This window comes from Manis pentadactyla, chromosome 5 (genome assembly GCF_030020395.1).
Source record: "Manis pentadactyla isolate mManPen7 chromosome 5, mManPen7.hap1, whole genome shotgun sequence".
In the NCBI taxonomy this organism is placed as follows: domain Eukaryota; kingdom Metazoa; phylum Chordata; class Mammalia; order Pholidota; family Manidae; genus Manis; species Manis pentadactyla.
The window spans coordinates 18,999,437-19,026,537 of NC_080023.1; the positions used below are offsets into that span (position 1 = coordinate 18,999,437).

Genomic DNA, 27,101 nt, shown 5'->3' on the forward strand with positions numbered 1-27,101 from the left:
ATGCTCAAATGCTACCTTTTTCCAGAAAGCTTCCCTGTTTCTCCCACCTCTGAACTCTCAAGTCAAGTCATACTTTCTAACTTTAATTACAATTACATGGACATTTGTCTAATTTCCAGAATATATCAAGGTTCCATTTAGAGCATAATTCATGCCTGGTTTATCTCTCTATCCCACAGTGCAATTAATATGTGCAGTAAGCACATATATTTAGTAGGTGGATAGTGAGTAGATGGATAGCTAGAGAGAAAGAAGAAGGATGAGAAAACCTCTCTTAGCCCAGAGAGTATGACCTCAAGTGTGACTGGTAGAAATACTCACTGTGCAAAAAAGTCTTATAAATTGCCTGTGGGAGACAACAAAGAGGGTATTTATTACCCAGTAACCATAACTCTACTTTCTTCTTGCAGGGAGAACCCTTGACCTCAGGAAACAGGGATTCCTCTCAATGCCTCAGTCCAATCCAGGTAATTTTATCAATCATTAGTAATTTGTTTGGGGAAGGAAAGGGTCAAGTGGACCAGTTCTGATTAATGAACCCTAAGGGGAAGCCTGAAGAGTTTGAGCAAGGAGCTTCTTTTCTATGGAAACAAACAACATCAACAACAAAATTAAAGACTTTTGCTCCTGCCATACGCTTTTGTTTGTAACATTTAGTGTGAGGATGTGATACTTGATGCTGTGGCAGCTATCTTGAGACCATGTGGCAATAAACATGAGGAGAAAGGTTGAGAACAACAGAGAAAAGGAATGGAAAGAATCTGGATTCTTACGACATGGCTGAGCTACCGAACAAACCCCGAGAACATCCATCTCTCCTGTTAAGTAAATAATAAACATATTTAATGTGGTAAACAACTGTTAGTTAAATTTTCTGAATCTCTACTGAATATAGCCTTTCACCCAAAGACAGATGACGACAAACCACCCCAATCAGGATGATAATGGAGCAGAGAAATCAGTGGCTGGGTCTGAATTACTTCCACTATCCCGCCCTTCAGCAAGGGGAAGTTTCGGAAAGAAGCAGAATGTAACTGCAGTAGTAAGATGTCTACTTGCTCCATTTCATCAAGCAACCACACACTCCAAAGGAGTTTCATTCCTGAGACTGACAACTCAGGGACTCATTCTTTTGTTCCCATTCGCCTCCAATCACAGTCCTCTGGCATGCCTCCTGGACAGTATTTACGCAGGGTTGAATATATGGCTCACATTAGAACAAATAGGACTTCCTAAATTGGGCAATTTGTGACTTTACACCTCAAGTTTCACTCATCCCTGATTTGAAATGCACTAAAAGCACATTATTACTGTTTAAGATGCAAACTACTGCCCTGAAAAATATTGCTTTTTACCTGAGGTGAAACAAGTTATAAATTAATGGTTGGTTGGAGGGTAAGGTGTGTGGGTAAATAGAAATTCCTTAGAACCATGTGGAGGCCATTCTGCTAATATGATGAGGCTATACTTGCTAGTGGATTAATTACTCTTTTCTTCTAACTTAATTTATTTCATACTTTAAGAAACCAAAATGTCCAGTAGCCACTATGCTTGTGACAAAGAAACACACTAAAAGCAATTTCTCCGGTACAAAAAATAAAGCATTCCCGGTAATGCATTTTTGAATCCAGCATACCTTCCCCTAATGAGGTTTCGGCATGCTATAAATAACACTAATGAGACTTTGTCTTGCCCATGTAATATATTTCCTTGATATAGCCTTAGATTCTCCGTGTTGCGTGGAAAACTAACAGCCTCAGAAAGAAATGTCGTCCAATAGCACATTAAAACCAAAAGTACAATTAAATATAAATGAATTCAGTAATTTAATTGCACAATTGTCGCTTTAAAAAATTCAGAAGAAAAGTAACGATGTCATTTTTTTAAATCAGTAAATAATAAAAGTGCTTGTGGGGATGGTACAATATTTAAATAAACATTTTTCTGGTAAAGGGTAGGTGGCAAAGACAGCCATACATGCTTAGGAAAAAAGCCTGTGGCTTGCAAAAAACTGAATATCGTGGCATTCATCATTCTGCCCACGTGCTCTGTGGAGACAAGTATCTCAGTTTCAATCTTTTTTGAAAGTGTATGTCATATTTGGAGGGTTTTCTGATTCCAAACATTATCCACGAGGATTCATATTATTCCAGTTCAAACACAACGCAAATGGCAGTGCACCTAAGAGGTTCCCCAACAGGTCCCAGTAAAACGAGAACTCGGTATGGCTACCAGAAATGCAATCGTTTTTATATAACAATGATGCTTTAATGCTGACCAAGTATTAGAAAATCATTAATGGCTATTCTTGAGTCCCCTTTTTATCCAAAGACCGACCCTACGCATCCCCCGTTGACTGTCCTTCCTGATAAGATCAGAGACATGAAACTTCGTCTGAAGGAAGATCTAAAGGAAGGCTTTGGGCTTCACTTTGCATTGATTCTTATTCAATTCCAATCAAGAATACATCCAAGAAATTTACTTACTCGATTCCAACACGAAGATAAGAATAGTGGGGGGAAGAAGCTTTTTAGTTCTAAGTTTTTTGTTCTCTTGCATTCCAGTGATTGGACCTGACACAAGCAGAGGAGAGAATAGCCCTTAGGCAGCCACCTAGGCAAGTTTCCTGGTAGAGCACCTGGCTGCATCTAAACACCCTAAGCAGATCTGCTCCCTTGTTTTGATATTTACAATAATTTGTTTATATGATATTCACTTACTTTATTGCAAATAACCCTCCAACTAGATAACTGACTTGGTCATTTGTTCGTTCAGTCTTGCAATAAATATTTACTGAGGTGACCTCTCTGCACCAGGCACAGTTCTAGCCACTGAAATTACATAGGTAACAAGATGGTCCCGGTCCCTGCTTTCAGGAGCTGACACTAGTGCATTTGGGGTCATGGACAATCAACAAGTAAGCAAATAAAAAGCCCATTTCTAAAAGCAGTAAGTATATTGATAATATACTAAGCATAATAAAAATATGAAAGATATTAATGCAATAGAAACTCAAGAGCAGAGAGCTGCCACTTCAGTAACGTGATCAAAGGAAGACTTTTCTGGAGGCTGACTTGTGAGCATGACAAGAGACAATCAGCCAATGCAAAGATTTGGGAAGGGCACTCCTGGCAGAAGCAATAGCACATACAAAGGCTCAGAGAGGAGAATTAGCTCAGTAGGAGCAAAGAACATAACGGAATGGGCAAAAGCAGTGTGATAGTCCCAAATACTCCTGGAGTCTCAAACTCAGACCTTCAGATTCATAATCCTATTTGTCCCCCAAACCAGAACCCTGCTGTTAGTAGGTTAAAAGATTGTGTCCCATGTCCCATCCTTTTGTATAGAGTTCAGGCTGGCCCTTGGGAGCCCCCCTTCAGAGCTGTGCTGCGTTCCCCACTGCAGTTTTCTTCTGCCCGTCACAAAGTTCAAAAAAAAAAAAAATTGATGACTATGCAGTGAAGTTGGTAAATAGTCCTGGGAAATAAATGGTTTTGATTCCTCTGAAAGGATTACATCTCGACTGAGCAAGGGGATTCCCAGAAGGCTCTCTAGAACCATAAAGTAATAATATCCCCATAAATAGAGAGCTTTATACATTTCCAAGAAGACCAAACGGCCTGGATGCAAGTTCTGCCAATGCCTTCCTTTACTAGCTGCATGGCCTTGGGCTCATTCTATGCTGCAGTTTCCTCTGGTAAAACAGAGCTAAGAGTGGGACCAACATTGTCTGGTTGCTCTGAGTGTTTAATGAGGGAATCCATGCAAAGGCCAGCTAGCAAAGGGCCACGAGCATACTAATGTCCCTGGTGTGGTGTTGTTTATCATTATCCCTTTAAGAGCAAGTCCATCAAGATTGTGGTAGGTTTTGGAGGTTGGCACTTCCATGTTTAGCATTTGCAGTTTTCTCATCTCTCTTGCCTAGAAGTGCCTAGTGGGCAAAGAATGTGTCTTTTTAATTAACTTTCAGCAGCACCTGGCCCACAACAGTCTTCAAAGAAGCCCAGTGGCTCCCCCAGAAAGAACTCCTCCCCTCTATAAATTTCTGCCACTTGGTTTGAGGATAAAATGAGATGACAGATATAAGGACACTGTGGAACTGAAGTCCTTTAGACGAACAAGAATAATTGCTATTCCTAATAAACAGTAATAATAAGGAAGATCAATATGTGTTGCATGAGTTATCTTCACACCCACTGCAGTTCTGGAACAGTAACCTCAAAGTCCTAAGCAATTTTTAGAGTGTCATCACAAAAGTCGCTGCTGGGTCGCACAAGTTGGGCCTCATTTCGAATTCCCCCATCTCCACGGCACAATCTCTATTTCCACGTCCTCTGGAATCCCACATGACGGGAGCAACAGCTGTGTTAGGCCTCCCCATCATTCATCTTGGCGTCCCTCGCCATAACTCAAAAAAGCCTGTGATCACTCGGAAACCACCTCTGATGGTGGGAGGCGGCGCAGGAGACTGAATTTACAACAAAGCCCTGCCTGCAGAAATCTTCCTGTCACCTGCAGGCCACATAAACCATTAGCATCCCAGCCATCGCGCGCGGTCAATGAGCTACGCAGGCATTTCAAAACCGAGCACTTTGCCGCTATTTATGAGCCAAGTCAGGGACTCCAGCAGCTCTCTGATTTTCTTGTCGGGCTGCCAGGAGAGGAGCTACAAAGAACAGCTGCATTACCCACCCCCCCTACAGTTTGAACGCTTGAAGAAAATTAACAGAAAAATCCCCAAATGTTACAAGGTGCCGCTCCCACCCTGTGCTGCTTCTTGTGATGTTTCTCTGACCCTGCCAACAACTTTTAATTCCACTGCTGGCCACTGCTTTCTGCTAAAGAGGAAATCAGCCACAGAATATCGTTTGTGTCTAATTGTCCTACACAGAGCTCTTACCAAAGGCAAGCCACAGCGGAATATTATTATTTTTAGAACACTACCGGTTTTAACATTTTAGCAGCCACGTGATCTGTAGACCCACAATGGTCCTAAATGAACCATTTTACCCCATTCTCAGAAACAGATAAATATAGACACACACACACACACATACATATATAATTTTTTTAAATAAGCCCTTTACCCTTACCCAAGCTGATAAAAATATACTCAAAAGCCCTACTCACATCTATTTATAAGCATAATATACACACATGGGATATTTAAAGTGTTGAGAATAGTTTTTTCACTAGCATAGAAAATTAAGTAAAGGTCAACACAATGAAACATTTCCTAAGTCACTCCTGTTTATGAGGAAGTTCAGGATAATAGGCTCCAACCTGAAAAAAAAAAAAAAGTCAATGCAATCTAAAAATAACAAAAGGTGCATAACAAATTTGTCCTCATTTTGTTCTTAATAGAAGGAGTTTCTGGTGCATCGGTGAGAATGACCTATCAAACGCATCACCTTGTACAGTCAATTTATTCCTTTATCAGGCAGTCACTGGGGAGGGATTTTGTTTTGCATTGTCTCAACATTAAATGGAATGCCAAGCCTGCTTTCCCTGACGGCTTGAGGGAGGCGCTTTTGTCAGGAAACCTTTTTCTAAAAGACGTTTGATCAAAACCAAGTAGAGGAGACAGAGACATTTTCTTCCTCCCACCTCCAAATGATGCCCCCCTCATCCTGCCCCTTGCCCCAGCCGGGTAACAAGACCTCAGTGTGAGAGCTAAGAGTCCAGTCCAAACAAAGCAGGGCCCCTTTGACTGTCAATGCCGCCACTTCCTCAGAAGCACCCAGAATGTTCCCCCCAAATTAGCTGTGCCACCACTAGAGCTGAAGGTTTAGAGGGCAGAAATGTGCCCAGCCAAATTTTTCAGCTGTAAAAACTGAAGGGCCAAAAGACACAGGAGTTCCTCTGTGGCCACTGAGCAAACTGTCAGGAGATCAAAGTAGCATCTAGGGAACTAACCCTAGCCGAGCACTTCATTTGCACCTCATTATTCTAACAAGCCTACCAGAAAGGCAAGGCCTGCCCAACTTCGCAATAACACCGTATATGCACACCTGGTGAAAAAAAAAATCACAAATAACAACTGGTTGGAGGGTTTGAATTTGGATACTATGGTGCATTGTTTTAGTAGAGAGAGGAAGAAAGAAGAAATGAATGTTTTTATCCATTTCCATTAATCTGGCATGAGTTGGGGAGACATGAATGACTGCTTGAGCCATCCTTGGCCCCACAAACCCTCAGAAACCCACCCCCTCTTCGCTCACTCTTAAACACATTCAAAATCACCTTCTTGTATTTGTAGAACAGGACTGAAATTCCTCCACCAGAAACATATGCCTTGAGTCTTAAAAGGTTTTCTGGTCCTCTGTCCTTTCTTGGGTTACAAGGATACCCAGGATGGATGACACTACAAGGGGCCTGAGAGGAAGGCAGCTGAGTGTGGTCAGGGAAAAATCTCACAGGGGTGGAATGCCTGCTATGCGCAAGGAGCATTACAGATATTATCTCACTTAATCTTTGCAAAATACACTCTTTTGAAGTAGAGATTTAACCATCTGGTCCCACCCCAGCAAAGCCGGCCAGTAGGGGTGTGGAAAGGGATGGCTCACAGACAGCAGATAGTCACTCCAGGGATGCTGGCAGAGACAAAAGCAGGATATTCAGAAACAAGATTTACTGAGCACTTACTATGGATTGATTCCTGTCCATTACATGCAATCTCTTCATTTAATCCCTATAAAGACTTTTTGAGATACATGATGCTCCCATTGTAAAGATGAAAAGGTTAAGACTAAGTCACTTGCCCAACATCTTACATCCAGCTGTTAAATGACAAAGCCAGGATTCAAACCAGGCAAACAGGCTTCTCTACTGTCTCCTGCTCCTAAAGCAAGAGATAATTCAGCCTACTGGTCATCATTCCAGCAAGTGACATCATCTCTCTTATCCTGTTTCCCCATCTGAAAAACAGGGGTGGTAATGACAGCCAGTCAGGGTTACCACGAGCGTTCAAGGTTACATCCAGGACCTCCAGTGGGGCTGCATCAGAAGCCCAAGCACGTGGGTGGCTGAAGCTCTCGGTTACGTGGCAGAGTCAGCCCCTTCTGAGAGCCAGCTCCAGCCAGGAAAAGGCTGACGAGAGAGAACACGGGCTTCTGGCTAGCAGAGTGAAGACTTCTTTCTCCACCCCTGAGTTTCAGACAAGTTAGAACACCAACCAACACCCCCCTCAGGAACCTCTAAGCATCGTCATTGGTCTCAAGGGTCCCACTCACTAGTGTTTACCTCCTCCTTACAACAGTCACCTAAGCACAACCCCTATGGCAACCAGAGAAAGATCACTAAGACTGAGACAATTGCCACTGAATGAGGGAAGCTGAGCAAGTGAGAGACCCCTCTGGCACCACCTGCCAGGCCTGGGCACCTGTGATCTGCTTCCCACTCTTTCTGGTGGCCAGGGGTGAGGCACGCAGAGAAAACCATGAGCCCATCCACAGCTATATATTTTAAATAGCATCTCCTCTCTGCAGCCCTACGTAGGAGGGGAACATATGGTCCCACATTCATTATACTCCTGAGTTTAGGTTTGAAACATCATATTTTCATTACAAATAAGCTTTGATGACACTGCCTATTGCAATGATTTCAACGCATGGTTAATTTTATCTGCGGCAGTGGTGAGAGTGGCATACCAATTTACTGCCAGAGGAGAACAATCTGATTTTAGCATCTTAACCCTGAACTTGAGTTCCTTTTGTTCCTGAGAACCTCATTTTAGCAAGACTCAAGGCTCGAAGAGCACGTCACTGACGCTGACTCAAAGGGAGTGGAAAAGTTGAGGGATAAGGAAATGAACCAAAGCACATTAATACTCGCAATGGGGAGGAAGGCACGAGGACGGGCAGAGAGAGTTTGGGGTCGGTGTGATGGTGTGCTTAGAACTTCAACGAGCATATCAAGTCCTCTCACTTTGGCTGGCGACCTGGCAAGAGCAGACCTATTTGTGAGGCTCCTTTCTGCTGCACCTGACTTTGGGCCAAGCCAGGAAGCAGCAAGAAAGGCCTCACTCATGGAGACCTTCGTTCTGGGCCAGGAAGTTTAGAGCAAAACTAAAACATGGAATAATGTCCCTAGTGGAGGGGCGGAGAGGAAGGTAGGCTAACTTCTCAGCAACTCTGTAGGAGCCAGGACATATTATAAATAGAGATGATATCAATACAAATAATAAAAATAAATGTATTTGTATATAAAATAGGTTAATATATTTATATATATATATATTTCAAACAAAATTGCTTCATTCCTGCTTGGCAAACTTGTCTGCAGCCATTTGGCTGCATTTTATTTCCATTCTTCCTGACACCTGGCAAACATTTAGTGAATACTTGCTAGGCACAAAGTAGTGGGAAAAGAAAAGGTATGGAGGACATGGTCCCTGTCCCTGAGCAATGCAGGGCTAGCCTGGGACCCAGAGTAGAATGAAACAGTTGCCAAGATGTGATGAGTTGTGCAGATGTACCAAGAATTGTGAAGAGAAAGAGCCTGACTCCTAGGGGTGCAGAGAGGTCTTCAGAGAGGTGGCTGAATAAAAATTGAATCTCAAAGATTAAGAGAAGCTAAGGAGAGTGACAGCACCAGAGATAACAGTCCTTACAAAGGCCCAGAGGCTAAACACAGCTTTGTGCTGGCATTTGAGGAACTATAGGTACAGGAAAACCCCAGGATAACATGTCACGCAATGCTGTAATTTGGACATAATTAAGAATCGGCTCCTCTAACCAGCCCCAGTTCTCAGATGGGGGCAGCTCGAGTTCTTTGCTCTGTGCATGTACATGTGTGCCTCTCAGGGTGCTGGGTGCATGTGTACATGAACACACACGTGTGTTCATGCACACAAAGGGAGACTGACACTGAGACCTGCCTACCACGTTATCTCTCATCCCAGTTGCTCCAGAGCAGTCCACCACAACAGATGACAACTAGCTAGAGATTTCTGGAATCACTGCCACTATCCTGAAAGTTCTAGCCAACCAGAACAGTTCCTATCAATATCTAGGCCGCAACAGACCTCTCCTGCCATGTGGCAAACTACAGATGGGGCTGGAATGAATTTGGCTCTTGCAGTATATTCCCTAGCTGCATAGGCTTCCCCCAGTCATTTCACCCACCTCCTAGCCTATACCCCTGCCCCTCTCATTCTACACAGTTAACTTTTTGGAAACCCACTATTGTATTTACTCTATAAATGGTTCAGTGTGACTAGCATAGAGATTAGTAGGAATGAAGTGCAACGTAGAAAGATAAACATGGAAACAAAGCCCAATTTATTAAGAGTTGTGTATTTGTGTGAGAGCCTGGACCTTATCATGAGGTCCAGTGCAGACTCTAGCAAGTGACTATAAGCCAGGCATTAGAGGTTGAGGCTGGGCACAGATGCAATTTGTTCAGCCTATGCAAGGTCTTCAGAATCAAGACATTCTGCATGAACCTGGATTTCTGACTTCCCTTAAGAGGCTGGGCTGACTTTTCCATGAGCTGGAATAGCATTGCTCTTTTAGGAGGGGATGCTCCCCTAGTCCTCACAGGCCCCACCACACCTTGTCAGAGTCATGCCTTTGGTTAGCTGGCTCCCTGCAGGAGTCCAGGTTTGCTTTTAAAAGAAGGAGCTGAAAGAGTCAAATTTGCATGTCAAAAAAATTCACTCCAGCAATGGTGTCCAGAATGGGTGCTAGGAATGGGGAGAGATTGGAGTCAGGAGAACCTACTGGAGGGTTACAATAATCATCAAGGCTCCACATGCAGAACCCAAAGAAAGTTGTCAGAAACGGCTATGAATATACCTTCAGTAACCACACTGTAGCTGTGTGCACTGTCTTACAATACTAACCCATAACCCCACAATCTAAATGCAAATGTCGAGGTGTCACAGCAGCTACACGGTTTGACAATACTGATGGGAAACACAATAAACACTGAGGCAAACACACCAGTCAGAAGTCAAGTAAATTAATAGTACAGCTTAGCTGGGATCGCAAATGAATCACTCCAAAAGCAATTCTGTCCTGTTGTAAAATGAGATAAACACCTACTTGCCAGTTATTTTAGGAATAACACAAATCAGCCCATCTGTCTTAATTCAGTGGTACTCATAATACATTTTTAAAGTTATCACTTCCTGAAGAGTCATCCTATTGATGCCAGCAAACACCTTACATTGACAGTCCACGGCATGGCCTGCAATGCGGGTGTCACTCCAGAGCAGCACGGAAACCCCGAGTCACAAGTCTTTGCCAGAAGTGACTTGTTTTCTGGAAAGTCAGGGAGGAGGGAGCCCTCACTTGCTGGCCAGATGCAGTCTTCAAATGATATTGGAGAGGGAACTGAAGGTAGAAAGAATTGGGGAATTTTTTTTTAGGGAAGGGATGCAAATGTTAGTCCAGAGAATAATTTACTACATACTAAATGACTAATCAATACCTGATGGTGCGAGTGACTGCCCACCTTGGTTGGAAGAGGCATGTTCAACCTGTGATCCAAGATGCCAGAGTGAGAGACTGCTCTGTTTCAACTGTATTTATGTTTTGTATTCAGACATAAATAAACGTGTGATTGCATCACTGTCTCTGATTTATGGTGAACACAGGAGAGCACAAGAATTTCAGGAAACCTCCTTAGGTCTTGCAATTTCTCAGAGTAAATACTTTATATTCCCCCCTGCCACCACCACAAAGAATGAAAACATGGGATACAGGTTAGTCCAGAAACTCCTGAAATTCACAGTCAGGAACCTAAGGCTTTGTAGAAACTATTAGATTAGACAGGCTGAGGTGAGGGCAGCACTGTGAAAAGTTCTCAAAATATGTTTTATGACCAAACAAATGGCCTGCAGAATAATTATCCCCTGCTAGAGAGAGTCCAAAAATGGTATGTTACACATCTTAAATTAATCGCGATGGGGATCACATAATTAACTCCCACTTACCATTATCATTCGGGGCTTTTGAGAAGCTTGCCAGGTCCTCCTCTGCTAGAGTGCCAACAAAATACTTATAAAGGCATTTTTATCACAGACCCAAAAAGGTTTCCTCCCCATCGCCTTCTCCAGGATGGTCTCCAGGCAAATTTCAACTGCCTCTGTGATTATAAGATATGGAGTGTGGACACGCGGACTCTGAGTCTTCCAGAGAAGCCACACACACCCGCATAGCATCTTCCATTAGTTTCAAAGATACCTGGTTGGCCACCCTCTCCTCACAGAAACAGCTCAGCAAGCCCAGCAACCTGTCATGAGTGAGGCCATCAGGTTTCAGCAGAGAATGACTCCACCCTCCTCTCTTCTCCTTCCCTACATCCTAATCCCCTTTATGTGTGATTATCTCTGTAGGAGAGGCCAGCAATTCACAAATAATGACCTCAAATCTGCAAAGTTGCTGAAAGCTTTATAGAATATTAGCAGTTCACATGAGAAGAAAGGCCTCACACCCCAAATTTACTAAATGTGGCATATTTCTACAGCAGGGCAATTGGCTCCTCGGTTCCTTGGGGTGAGGGGTTGTGGCTTATATATCTATCTGACCCACCCACTTCTCTAGAGGGATCACACAGGGCTCCTGATAAATCAGTGAACACCTTTCCTCGCCCCCATGAGACTGAAACCAAACCGGGAGAGGATGAACTCAAAAGAGTAATTTTTTAAAGCCTTGGCCGTCCGTAAAATGAAGGTCACTCTGGAATCTTCACAATGACTTTGTGAGGTAGTCATCATCCCCACTTTACAGATAAGGAAAAGAAAATTGAGGATCAAAAAGGTCAAGTGGCGAGCAGAGGGCAGTGCCTACCCATTCACTGTAAGTGACAGTATCAGACTCCGGGCCAGACCCACCCAGTAGAGATGCCAGCAGTGCACCACTTGACAGTGACTAACTTCTCTCCCATTGGTGAGTGTTCACGTAGTGATGCAAATTATCGGCTGGGCCTGGCTTCTCACCACACACAGACACAATCATTTTTTACATGGGTAAACTGACTGTAAAGGTGCTTCAAGTGAACTAATCAGTAATGCAATGCCCTTGGCAGTCTGAAGATACACAAGGGATAAACTCTTTTCTCTAGTTTCTCAGATGAAACACACTTCACGCGGCTCTGAGACAGTGGGTGGTTTAACTGGGATGTGTGACCTCCAGGGGACTGAGCAGCAGCCCAGTAGCAGGATGAGATGAGCACCTTCGTCACCCTGGGACAGGTGCATGTCGGAGACAACGAGGCGGGAATGGGGTGAGTTTTCCTGGCCACTTCCCCCTGCCTGAAGATGACATCTCAGAGGCTGTCTAGCCGTGATGGTAGGAAGCCCCAAAAGGTTGCCCCATGTATATCAAATAACCACAGAGGTGGGGAAAAGATGGGGGGCAGCCCTCAGGGGTCTGACAGCAGCACTGACATTAATTACGACTGCCCGAGGGCTGCATCCCAGTCACATTATCTGTTAACTTTCAATTCTGGAGGTGTGCTGTTCAAGTGAATGGGCCATCACAAAAGCTGGTGTTTCACATACAATTACTTTTTTATGATGCGGCGCAAGGAAGCTCAGAGCATCTGGAGGACTTCTCCGCACCACACATCACACCGGAGTCCTTCTCTGCAGGTTCCATTTGTAAAAGCACGAGGCAGCCTAGGCAGCCATTTCCCATCCCGAAACCAAACTGTGGGTCAGTAGCTGCAATGCCTTCCCTCTGCGCTGTGGGTGACCTCCCCAAGTCCTGGGTCACAGCTGACTAAACGAACTGGATAATTAGAAGAGGGGATGAGCCAGGCCTTGAGATTTTGCCTGCCTCAGCAAGAACACTATGCCCTTTTTATCAGTCTACCTGGTTCTTTGTTTTTATTTTCACCCTTTGAAAAATGGTTAGCCTTGAGAAACTTCCTAACCACGGCACCGCCAACCATTAGCTGCCATGGCCAGAGTATTTGGAAAATTACAGAGGTGCCCTGCACTTAGAAAATTCAACTGATAAAAACTGGGACAGCGGTGGAGGGATCAGAAACCTTTCAACAGTATAAACCAGAACACCAAAGTTTTATTTCAAATTTGAAGAAGTTCAATCACATCAAAGCCTTTGTTTGGAAACATTTTTATCTGGTAGGGAAAAGGATGGAGATAGGGGTGGATCATCCTTTGGCTATTAGAATTTCAGTACAATAATTCTCAAGAATCAGATGATAAATACATTTCAACTGTATATGACATTATGTATATAAATGTGTGTGTGTATATATATATTTATTATATATGCACACACACAATATATATACACAGTGATTCAACTTCATAAAAACTCAAGTTCTATGGCAACTTTCCATTTTTTCCAGGAGAAATTGTCCATAATCCAGGATGCAAACTGGGCTACACAAACATCAGTATGTGTGGAAGGAGTTACAGCAACATAACTAGGACATCAGTACAACAGGAAGGGTGCCGTATAGAAAAAAACTTAAGATAAGGAGTGCATAAAAATCCAGCCCTAAGGTAAATAAGAAGCCACGAAAGACCAATGAGTCCCCCAAAATAGAATCAGACAGAGACTAGTTTCCCAGTTTTTTTCTGTGCCTGTGATAGCTGTGTAACTAGTGTGCGCACACAACACAAATGCTGAGCACTGTTCTTAAACTTCCGCGCACCCGAGTCATTGTGTGTCTGCATCTCATTGGAATGAGTTCCGTTAGTGTCCTAGGGACAGTCAGTCGGAAGAGGCCGGGCTTCCGCCCTCTGGCACAGCCTCTTCTGTGAGGTGTGCTCAGGCCCACCACCGCCTGGCAGGCTAGTGTGCCGCTCGAGAACCTAGTCCAAATCCTGGCTCTCCAACTTCCCAGCTCTGGTCCACCACTTAGCTTCACTATGACTCCTTTTTTATTTCTTCGTTATAATGGAGATGATAATAACAGGACATATCACATATGGGGCATTGTGAAAATTAAATGAATTAGTAAATGTATAAAGCTCTTGGAATAATGCCTCATAAGTACTAAGTACAAAATAGCTGACTATTACTATTATTATCATTATTATTATTATTATTACTATTATAAGGTTGCAAGAGTGAATCATGGATACAGTCCTGAGAAGTTGCATATCAATTAAAAGAAAGAACAAAAGTTAATCTCAGCTCCCAGAGCCAAAATTAATGTTTAAGGCTGTCATACTGTGTCAATGTGTGTGTGTGTGTGTGTGTGTGTGTGTGTGTGTGTGTGTGTGTACAATGATAGGAAGGGAATAAGCAAATCCAAAACCAGTATAAGCGTGGGTGTGGGGTTATAGATGATTTCTACCTTTATTTTAAAAACATTATGCTAGATGCATAGCAATTAGAAAAACAGAAGCAATTATCTTCCCCATCCCCTTTCAAAAACACTTCAGTCTGGGTAGGTGAGAAGCCAGACATATTCTCTCCATCCCAAATAGGACGCTACTCACCTCTCATTTAAGAAAAGGATCTGAAGTCTGGGGTAAGATGAAGCAATGTCCCCCTTAACACCTGCTGAAGCCTCACCCAGTAAGTGACTGCAGAAAGTGACAGAACACTCTTCCCTCTCTAGGCAGGTGGGCCACCCAGAGTACTTCCCCAGGAAGAGCAGAACACTTCAATAAGGAGTCACAGGACGGCAAATGACAGAAGTGTATCATGTTAGCGTGACAAGACTTTTAAAAGCAACTCTGTATTTTAAGGACTCCTACTTTTCATACTAAGGTTAAAATGAACTTATCGGGGTGCTCTAGTCATCTGAAGCATACATAGATATTATAAAGCAAATACATATAATAGGATAAGACTGCATCTAAGTAATGGTAATGGGAGTGGCAGGTGGAAGATCTAATCTTCCAGATTTCAACCACTGAGACCTAGATGGTGCACCTAGGTGATGAGGGCAATGTTAGATAACCCATTAGCTAGGATCACCCAAAGGCCTCCATGAACTCATGGGTGGAGATCTCTAGATGGCACCCAGAGTTCCATGGGTTAGGACTGAATAGCCAAAGCCAACATGCCATCTCCTAGCAAGCAGCTCGTCATAATGTCCAGAACATACATCTGATCAATTCCACAATCTCTGTGGCTTTAAAGCTGTCTTGCAGAGCATCAAAGGAAAGCAGCAGAGTGTATTGGAAAGATTATTAGACTAATAATAATTAAAACAATAAATTAATAATGCATAGCATTTATTAAGAGTTTGTTAATGGGCGGGGAACTGCATTTTATATGCATTGTCATTTAATACTCACAACAACCAACGAGGTAGGTACTATTATCCTCTCCATGTATAACCCAGAAACAGAGAGGTTAAGATGCTTGGCCAATGTTGTCCAATTAGTTGGAGGAGCCAAAGTTCAAATCCAGGCAACCTGAGGCCAAAGTCCATAGGCTTCCAATGAGTAACATTCACATTGTTCATGCCCATCAGGCTCTCATTGGTCTACACATGCACTGCCTCAACTGAGACTCACAACAATACCTGCCTACATAACTGTAGGGCAGGTCAACTTAAGATCTCCATTTTAAAGATGGAAAAACTGAGGCTCAGAGAGATTACATGATTTATTGGATGAAATGCAAATTAATAAGATGGCTAAACTCAATATTGACCACAAACTGTCCCCATAGAAGCACCCCCAATCTCCCTATTATGCAGAATGAAACCCAAAATGCTTCATGTCTCCAGGCCTGAATTTTCTCTTCTGTAAAATAGGTGGATTTAGAATACATGTGTTCTAAAATATTTTCTAATCCACCTCTAGCTCTATCATTTGATGCTTCTATAAATGAAAATCAACTCACACCACAACCTACTAGAGACCCATCAGAAACTACCCACTACCTGTAAGGTGCAGTCCAGCCTCCTTAGTACAGGTGATGGGCTCTGCTCTGCAATCTAGACTCATGTCTCAAACACCCACCCAATTCCAGCCTGCTGAGCAATGTGGTCTGCACCATGTTCCCTCAGCCTAGAATGTTCTTTCCCCACCAAGCACTCTTTGCCCAGCAAAAACCTGCTGGGATTTTCCCACTCACTTACTGCTGAAAATGTTTCCTGTGCCTTTCAAAGAGAACTGACTGCTTCCTCATCTCCAGCCCTGTCCTCCCTCTGTCACAGAACCTCTTGCACTTTATTGCATTTCTTGACTGATATGTCCACCTCTCTCAGAGGCAGTCAGAGACTATGTCTATCTTTATTACGTAGCACAGTGCCATGCACATAGGGCCTGGTGGAAAAATGTCTCTTGAATGAGCAGGGGATAAACTTGTAGTCTGAGGAAATGTAAACAGTTTTCATCTGAACACCAAGGTTATGTCTATTACCCAAGCACAATCTGTTTGTGGCTCTAAAAGTATTAAGAACTTACTTCACTAATTCCATTACCACTCTACCATTACAACTCTGATCAGTCAACAAATGATAAATGAGTTTCTTTGAAGTGCCGAGCATTGTTCTGAGACTGTATAGAGATATAAAAAATAAGGTCTGGTCCCTGCCCCGGCAGAAATCATATGCTAGCTGGGAAGACAAATATGTGTAGTGTACATCAGTAACTATACTGAGATAAGATATATGGTATGAGAGGAATTTTATACTGGGCCACAAAAAACAGAAGGTTAAGCATCTTTCTGAATACTTCCCCAACTAATTAGATTGGACAAAAGGAAAGAAACCACCTATATTGATTCTCTGTTTTCTTTTCCCTTCTGCAATTTATATGATTAACCAAACCAAAAGAAAACACATTCATTAAAACACCACAATTTAAAATATAAAGCTGAATGTGAGGTATTCTAAAGGTAACCTTGGTTCTTTTCTTGGAAAAAGAATTTAGTAAGTCAACTAATGTTGAAAACAAGACCAGAAAGGAAGTCACCTCTTAGAAACCCTGCAGCAGGAACCAGTTTGTATACAGACACACCTCTCATGTTAGCAGAGGCCAGCAGCTCTTATATGTGAATTACGAATCCTGCCACCAGATCATGAAAGGCAAAACTCTCTAGACAGCATAGAATAATTCTCAGACACACTTGAAAATATCAAACCCACATTTATGTTAAACATGGCATAGTTTAGGTTTTTCACAAATGCACGCTGGCCTTCCTCTGAATTGGTCTGGAGCATTTATTGAGGGCTGAGGAAGACATTTTGTATGCATTATCTGACTGAGTCCATAGACATCCCCATGAGTGTATGGCATTATTTTGACAAGGAAGAAACTTGAGGCAAAAGCATTAAACATATCTGCCATTAAACATATCCAACATGACGCTCTTGCAAGTGGTGGAATCAAAATTCATCCTCTCTTCTTTCTGACTCCTCCATCCTCCTGTTACCATTACGCCATATCACTTTTGTGGGATTCTGCCACATCAGAAAAAATAAAATCCATTATCAAAATCGTTACCAAGCCTTTTTTATTCTTTGAAGAAAGAGAGAACTGCTGCAAAGCTCATTTTGAAGACTGCTTGGAGTCCCAATGACTTTGCTGGGACAATATGCAGTGTCCCCTTTTAAGCAGTTAAACAGTGCAGAATTCTCAAGCAATACAGCAGCTGCTAACAACACTGTCACCATTATATTGTTTAGTCAGCATTTGTACCTCAATGACTTTCTTCTCTTGACAATGTGCTTAGGTTACCAAGAGAAATCTGAGTGCCTGCTAATGCAAAATATATCTAATGCAAAATGTTTTCCCTCCACCCTCTGCTCTGCCCAAACTGACCTTAGCACTGGAGTCTTGATAAGCTTTCCTGTGATTGAAAGCTTGACCTAAAATCTGGTAGGGGATTTCCCAGGTATTCATGTATTACCATTTGCAGTTCAGGCTTTTTTTTTTTTTCCAGACAAATAGCATCCCTTCAAAGAGTTCCTCTGGTACCTTCTTCATTTGACCTACCTAATTTAGAGCTGTCCCTGGTGCCGTCTTGGTGGTGTCCCTGGTGCTCTGTGAGAGCTAATACACAGCATACATTACTGCTGACATTTAAAAACATTCCTAACAGTTTGTGTGAGTACATGGTAAACAGATGCTATGGGATTTTTTACCCATTATCAGTCATCTCTGAAGACTGCAGTCAAGTGACAGGTTTTTGAGACTTTTCAGTCTAACAGCAAGAGATTTATTTTTAATAGAATATTGATATTATGGTACAAAATGGCATTTGGTGTTTATTTTCCCCCCTCTAGCAATACAGTTCAGCTTTGGTGGGTTATTTTGAAGCCCTAGCACCCTCTATTCTGTTACTCTGTTTTTCTTTTTCTTGGGGGGGAAAAGTTGCAGACTTTTATGAACTCTCTGATTAAAGTACCTCTATCTGAATGCAGATTAAAAGTTCCAACACCTGAGAGCTCAAAACCAATGAATATTTATACTGAAAACCGGCAGATGAATACACTCTAAATCTTCAAATGCAAGTCTAGTCATGGGTTTTATCTTATTTTAGGACTTACTCTTTATTAAAATGAACTCTTGCATATTTACACTACAGAAATAAATGTTATTTGCAAGCACAATACAGTAGAGACCTTACAAAGGCACTGCCTCTGTGGAAGGTGACGTCACTCCTCCAGCAGATTTTATTTCTTTATCGGGTCTTCGTTAGAGAGCGATTTCATTGTATATGTATACTGGCAGAATTTGGGACCCTGAAAATATATTCATTTGGGGTGGGTTATTCAATTAGTGGCCAAGATAACTGTTAAGTCCCTCCCTAAATGGAGCATTTTGTTGACTTAATAATTCCCCCCCTTCGTGGGAATTTCTTTCTGGAGTGCCCTAGAAGATAGAGCTGCTTTGCATATAGACAAGCACAAAGGAGCATGCTTCAGCAACAGGTTTACTTGGCCTTCTCTGGAAGGTGGCTTGACACGTTTTGGTTTTATAGTTAATATCCCAGTTAACAGTTGTTAGGTGCTTCTATCAGCAGCAGCAAACTTGAGACATATCCTGAAATCATATTCTGCCTCTTGTTCTGTTCCTATATTCTATTCAAATATAATGAAATTGAACAAATGCTAGCCCTCAGAATGATTAGCTCTAAGAAGCAATCAAGGTTACACAGTCAGGCCAAAGTCTGATGAAGCCAGGACCAGAAGCTCCCAACCTCACTCAGTAACACAAGTGAAAGCAGACATTGTCATCAACCAATATCACAGGACAAGTAAATGACTCCTTAACACATTAAAAAGTGATTATTTCAAAGATACAGAAAGGTTGTGTCTCACAATAACTAAGCTGGAGGTGAAAATAAACCTACTCCTTCCCTAACCCCCTTGCAACCTCTTGCTGCTCATTAAAGTGCAATAAACCCCCCACAGAAAGCGAAGTGGGGTTGTCAGAATTCAGGGAAATACAAATTGTGAGTGAATCCACCACGCATCTTGAGACTTCCATGCCCTCACCATGCCGAGGATTTAGAATGTGCAAAAATTTACCATCATGCTCCTAAACTTATTCCTTCTTTTTCACAAAGTAAGTTTAGAGATAGATGTTTACAAATCAACCCAGTCATCATTTCTTCATTTTAATGCTTAAACGCTTCATTTTGATTGCTGCCTTTTTGACATTTCACCAAGGAAATATGTTTGCGTGTTCGCAATGCCATTGAATCAGCAATTAAATCTCCATATTCCAGATGTCATAAGAGTTTTCGATGCATCTCCCAATAAAATTTATTTCCGAACTTTGAAAAAAAACACAAATGTACTTTGTATGAATTAAGCACATTATCCTTATTTTCCTAATCGCTCTATTTAACAGTGAGGGCTTCTGACTTTATTAATTCAAGAATTTCACATCATTCTACATAATATTTTTTTCTTGCAATGAATATAATTTTGGATTATTTATGGGAGCAACTTAGGCATCTTGATTTGCTGATTTTTCTTGTTCGGGTAGAACAGGAGACATGGGGGCAAATTTGTACCATTAGCAGGGTGCTATCCTCTCCATCCTCACGGGTCTCTCTTGAGCCTTGGCACTCTGGCTGGCACAGGAAATTTATTGCCCAAAGTGGACAAAGAAAAATGTAAACTTGGTCTCATTCATGCCTTTATTAAGACTATTTTCACTTCTTAACTAACTCCCTACCTGTAGACCTCACACTGTTCTGATTCTCCTTCAGCACACAGCGCTAGCTGGGGAGTACTATTTCTGTGACCCTGTGGCTATAATGTGTCACTCCAGAGCAATCCCCTGCCAACCTTTACCTCGTTCACTCCTTGGTGAACTGAATATACAGCTTCCCACTCTTTGCAACAAAATCTAATTGACTTTTTATAAAATGCAATAAACGAAAATGGCTACATAATGTTGCAATTTGGAACCACTGCAACATTTAAATGGAAGTGCCGAGGTACCTCTGTTTTCTCCAGGACTCTTTTTTTTTTTTTCTCCAAAAGGAGTTTTCTCCAAGATGTCACCTGATTTGGAAATGCATACCCAATTGTCATCTTCATGAAGGATAAGAGCCAGGTTAAGTGAGCAGAGTAACCCTCCCCATGGCCCTGCTTCCGGGGCACACCCATCACCACTGAGGGCCTTGGCAGACAGTTGAGGTACTCCTCCCTCCAGTATTTCTGAGACAATTCTTTGGCATTTTTCTCCTTTAATAAAAAAAAATGACACAATCCAGTGCTCCTTCCAGTGGCTGGATTTTGCTTGGTATTTACCCAGTTCCAAAAGGTAGTGCTGAAGAGCTTGACTCCCTGCTCTCCTCCCATCCGTAAAATGTTTTGCAGATGCCTCCTTCTGGCCCTTCCCACGTCCTGAAAAATGCGCCTGAGCAAAAACTCATCTGTTAGTAATAGAACTGAAAAATGCCTCATTCCAGCTAGAAGTGGTATGCGAGCTGCTACTGCTCCAGCAAATTTATTTTGCCTTTCAAGGGTTTAATTGCACACAACATGGTGCAGTTTTGATTAATCCTTCAGAATTTAATATATACTCTGGGGGGGTCAAATGTTGATTCTTCATGCATTGCTACCGTGGGAGTAACTGGAATGTGTTTAAACGCCACAGGAGGTACACTTCTCAAACTTACCTGGTCCTGCCAAGGGTAAAAAGTGCTCATTAATGACTCCATCCAAGAGGGGAGCCGATGGAGGGGGTGTGCTTCCTCTCTGACACTATTTCTGGTTTGCTTGGCAGGCACGTTTCCCTTGGGGAGGTCCCAGGTGAGGCACACACTAGAATCTTCCAGGTTTATGCCCTGATCATTTTAATGAGAGAACAGTGTCGAAATATTGGCACCTCACATCCAGCCAACATATGGAGTCACTGTACAGGCACTTAATTGAACTGTTTCAAGATTATGAAGGGTATAGTCAACTGGGTCAATGAGTGTTCATTCTGTGAACTCAGGCTATGAAGAGGTGATTCAAAGGTAATACCAATTGTCATTTTCACAAAGAATGATCTTTTAAATCCCAGAATCCATGTTTCTGTAGATGGATTTTTGATGGAGCACAGGAAAACTATGAGTTACAGCGTGGTACTAAACATGTGAACAGGTGTAATAAGATCTCATGGCTCGAGTGTAAGCTAAGCAGACTTGAAGTTATCCAACTCTCTCTGGGATGTCAGAATCAGAGGTGAAGAACCGTGAGAGCTGTGCTAGGGAAATGCTGGACTTGTGCAGTCATTGGACCAACTGCCCCCAGGAGGGAGGTCTCCTTACACAGAAGCAGAGAAACAAAACAGAGCAAACAATGTAGAATCAGAGAGGGACTCGAGTCTGGGATCTGCCTCTCTCTGTGTCAAGTTAAACAGCCTTTTCTAGCCTGCTTTCTCACCTAAACACTATAATATTAGACTTACCTCAGAAAGGCCATGTTATAGGCTGAACTGTGTCCTCCCCCCCACTGCACCCCCTAACAGGTTCAGATGCTGGATCCCCTGGACCTCAGAATGTGACTGTATTTGGAGACAAATCCTTCAAAGGGGTAATTAAGGTAAAAGGAAGACATACGGGAGACCAAACACAATATGAGTGCCATCCTTATGAGAAAAAGGGAACTGGATACAGACCCATCCAGAGGAAAGACCATGTGAAGACACAGGGAGAAGATGGCCATCTGCAAGCCAAGGAGAGAGGCCTCAGGATGAAGTCAGCCTGCCAACACCTTGGCTTAAGACTTCTAGCCTCCAGAACGGTGAGGAAGGAAAGATCTGTTGTTTAAGTCACCCAGTCTGTGATGCCGTGTTTTGGCAGACCTAGCAAACGAATACAGATTGGTCTGAGTCTCCAGTGCCATCACATACCATAGAGGGTCAGGTAGCACACGCCGTCAGAAAACAGGAGCTCCCTTTCTACTCTCCCCAACCCATTATACAGATTAACAAATACAAACAGACCAATTAAGATGAGTTGTCTAAAGGCGGTAGAGTTGGTGATAAAGGAGGAAGTCACCTTCCAAAATTCAGAGACCCAGACTCCCAGTCCACGCCTGGGCTACTGGACCTTAACTGCCTCCCATAAGAAATGGAAGCAGAGTGGGCCCAGGGAATCTCATCAAACAAAGGGCCTAGATGACATTGCGACTTCCGGCCAAGGGCAGATTCATATCTCAATGTAACTTCAGTGTTTCTCAGCCACAAACAAGGGGTCAGCGGGAGACCCTACATACAAGTAAACAGCTTTTTCAAAAATCCCTTCTCTGAAGTGCCAGCCAAACAAGAGAAATGTCTAACCCACTTTTTCCCCTTCTATACAGACTAAAATACCTGACGATTTTTTCTGACTACCACCCCCCCCAAAAAAAAACCCATCTAACATGATTGTGAAAACCTGTCTCACTCGTGTACACAGACTGTCATGCAAGCATCTGAATACCTCCATGCCAAAGAGCAAACCAGGGCACCAGGAGGCCAGATGTAGAGCTGAACTCAAGATTCTGAGCATACAACCCACACCCCTGGTCTGTATAATTACCAGATTAAACCAGCTACAACATACCTAAAAGTTAGAGCTCCGAACACACTGCCAAGTTTACAGCTGAGCTGCAGCCAGTCTGGGCCACCAAGTCATGTGCTGCCCCTCTTAATCCCCGCTGAAGGTCAGACACCTCACACACCACCTGAGAAACATGCACACCCATACACAGCCTGATCCGATTTCGTTTCTCTAGTTAAACCGGGTCTCTCTCTTAACCTCCAATTCTTGGCAGTTTTAAGAACCAGAACCAATGGGACAATTGGACACAGTCCAATACCAGTGAAATTAGAAGCTGCCTTAGATACACCAGGGTATACAGAACAGGGACTTGTTTACTCAACATATAAGTTAAGGTCAACAAGGGAAGGAACACTTCCTGTTCACAAATCCTTTAGGGCTGTTTGTTTTGGGGCCTCTGGTTGTTCCTGGTGAAATCCCAAAATACGTGCCTGGGAATAACCAGCTCCGTCACATGAGATGCATTCGCTTCTGCAAATCTCTGAAGTCTTACCAGGCCTAACAGGATTCAGTTCCTGCTTGTTCCTGTTAAGAAGCAAAAGAGTAGTATTGTCTTTCTTCTCCACGACAGTGAAGGCCTTTGGTCATTCAAATGGTCAGCTCTACCATTAGACCACCGACTCAGTTCAACTAGAAACATCAAGGAAAACCCACAGGAATGCCAAGATCCTACATGTGCATATGAATACATTTCATGTTGCTTGAAAACACGACAGGAACTGTCTGTTAAGCAAGAGTATTGATTTGGAGACTTGTTCCTTTAACCTACAAGGCACTTTGTAGCGTCCATCCAGCACCACTTTGAACTTCTGTGTTTTGGGCCATATATTGTGATCTACCGAGGGATGCCTGTTTCCATGAGTAATATCTCCTTGTAAACTGTGGAGTTCTCCAGTGTAGTTTTTCTTCCTTTGAATCAATGGTGGATGCAAAGTGGGTTAAGCTATTTCAAAAGAAGCAAGATAGTAAGCTGTTTTTCTCAACCATCAGCAACTTTTAATTACATATGTTTACTAGTGAATTTTTGCTAAATAGTTATTTTAAAAAAATCAACTGACATTAATGACTCTAAGTGTGAAATACACAGATTGCTTGAGTAAACAGCACTTTCTCTTACAGAGTGTTATGTGGAGAGAAAAACAGACTTTTGCTCTTAATTGATGAAATATCATCCAAATGATCCCGTTTAGTGAGAAATAAACAAAATCTCTAGATGAAGATCATCGCTGACACCCTGACTTGCTTCCCATTCTCATGGCCCTGGGGCTACCCGAGGACTCTTAACAGTGCCTGTAGGATCCTGTGCATGTCCCACCTGAGGATATACTTCCTCCTTTCTACACGTTGATAAGCAGTTCAGCATGGACACCAAGCAAACTGCACACTCAGTGACTCACAGGGGAAGTGCTCAATTGTAAGCTTAAATGCTGGAACTGAACACTCAGAAAAGGAGGTCTGTAAAACTGGTCCATCACGGCTCAGTCATCCACAGGATTAAATCTAAAAGGCAACATCTCTGAACAAGTTCATCTGAAGGCCCAACTGGAAGCCGCTCTGAACAACAATCAAAAACAAGGCTTGCACCTTCCAGGGGAGAATGGGGAAGCACTGGGGTATATCCAGGTAACACGCAAAGAGTCGCCACTGCAGAGGTCCTATAGAGAGCGTCACCGGGTCAGTAGCCAAATGGCCCTCCACGCCTGCCTGCCATCTGTCTGTGTGTGACACCAGGCCACAGAGCCATGGGCGAGAGAGTGATTCACCCTCAGCACAGCACCAAGGGTAAGCACAAGGCATGGTGCAGGCAGGCCTGAAAATAAATCCAACAGCCACACCATCATCAAATGCAAAGGACACATGCAGAGATAAAGGTAGGACAGGTAGAGATAAACTTGCCTCACGTTCGGGAAGGCATGCATCTTGGGTCACCCATCTGATCACGGGCCCTGTAATCACACTGCCCTGAAACAGGAACAAGAATTTCTTTTGTTCATAACAATGCCTAGGAACTGTGATTTCGTGGCCTGATCATCGGCCAGCGCCACCCTGGAAAGCTTCTGAAAATAGCACGCTCCTCAAATGTATGTACTGCCAGGAGAGGACAGAGACAATACACTCTGCCCTCAACTTAGTCACATTCTATTAAGGACTCCAGAAATTCCTTAAAGGAATGCCAGGACCCTGCTTTAAGGGAAGCTGTGTTATATGCCAAGGACCTAAAAATAAGATTCTGCTGAGGAAAAGGGAGACAAAAAGAGGTGGATCTTTGTCTTTATCCTCACCTACCTGAGAGACACGTGACTTAGTAGGATTCTTTCAGACCCCAGTTCTTGAGGAATGTATTTATCCTCCAAATCCACTGAGAAACACTAGCTCTTTCAGACCCCTGTGAGACATCGCCTCCTTCCCACCCAGGAGCTCCCCAAAAGGAAGCAAAGAGATAGTGCCACCCAAAAATGATGTAGGGTGCTCTCGGCAGTTCTGTCCTTCCTCCTCCAAACTGTCCTGAAGAGTTGTCCAGATAACAAAAGGACGAATAGGAGTTGGGAGAACTCTAGGAAGTGCTTGATCACTAAACACAGGCTTCACAGCCATTCGAGGCACCAGAGGATGCTGGTCCAGGATCCTTAGAGCGGTGAGTTGGGGAGAGAAGTAGGGAAGTGAGAAGCAGGCAAAATCCCTCCCTCCAGAAGAGCTTCAACACAGCTTTGACGAAATGCCTTCTGTGGTTCACAAGACAGCAAGCATGTTAAAGAGGCACAGAGAGTAAGACAAGGGTCAGCTGGCCTCAGAGTCCACAGTCAGTCCCCTATCTATCCTGAGCTTGCCCACCCTTCAGCAAATGCATTTCTAGAAGCATCTAGATAGCTGTCATAGGCAGCTGTCAAGTCTCGCCAACACCCTCAGGGTTGGCCCTGTCCTCAAGAAATGCTGGGCTACTGAGACTCTGACCCCGGACCTGGGGTTTGCTCACTGGCTATGCCAAATTATGCATTTCTCAGAGGAACCAGCAGAGACTCCAGGTAAAGTGGCTAGAGGCAGAGAATATGGAATCAAAGGAATTACTTTATCAAGCAAAAGCATGAGGCCCTTGGAAAAATGGTACATGTTCCCCCTTCCATTGCAGAGACTTCACTACTACTAGCTATCATCTCGAAGTGACCACCGAGACATCGAAAATTCAAATGAGAGATGGGCTGGAGAGGGTAAGTTGCTTGTTTTTATGGCATAATGTACTTGCTTGTAGGCAAAATCTGTTGCTGCATTTGGGCTCCTGAGAGAACGGACTGCATCTCTTGTCTCAGGAGCTAAAGATGTGACCATCTGAAGCAAAGAAAGAAACACTCAGTTTCTTTCAGTGAAAATAGGACACTGCAGGTCGAGAGGGTCAAGAACAGTTAACAAGAAAAGCAACCACGCTTCTAATTAGAGCACAAAATCTGCTACCAAACAGTGGCTCAAAACCCTGGCATCATGCTAAAAATGATCACCCATGAAACTAATTTATGATCCTTTTCTGAGATGCTCAAAGAATTCTTTAACTTCCATTATATTATTATTCTATTCTCAGAGAGTCAGCATGTAGCATTACATTCACTCAACAAATTAAATCATCATGGCCCACACAGTTCAACCACCTAAAATGATGGTGTTGTGGGGGTAATTCATTCAACAAAGATTTATGGAGACTAGCATCAATGAAGTATTCCAGGTACTGTTCTAAGGCCTGAAGATACAGCAAAGAAGAAAAATGACAAAATTCTCTGCTCTTTTGGAGCATACCTTTTAGAAGGGGTAGAAATTAAGCTCTAATAAATAAGTAAAATATGTATGATATCAGACAGCAGTAAATACTATAGAGAAAAACAAAGCAAAGAGGAGAGAAAGAAATATACCACAATTCAACTGAAGCAGAGGAAGGGGCTGGTCATGGAAGACTACACAGAGAAAGAGATAGTTGAACAAGACCTAAAGGAGATAAGGGCATTGGTCATGTGGAAATCCAAAGACATTGGTTTCCAGACAGATGACGTGGGATGTGCAATGGCCCTGAGGCTAGAGTGTGCCTGGGATGGTCAAGCAAGAAACAGGCCACTTTGACTATAATGAAGTGCTAGTAATAGGAACACAGAAAGGGGCAAAATATAGCAATTATTATGA

General features: G+C 42.9%; 1 protein-coding gene across 3 annotated transcripts in view; it reads right to left on the reverse strand.

Moving 5' to 3' along the window:
* The window catches only part of PPARGC1A (PPARG coactivator 1 alpha), a 620,182-nt gene that overhangs the window by 309,094 nt on the left and 283,987 nt on the right, over positions 1–27,101 (reverse strand). The gene's annotated exons all lie outside the window — the stretch shown is intronic.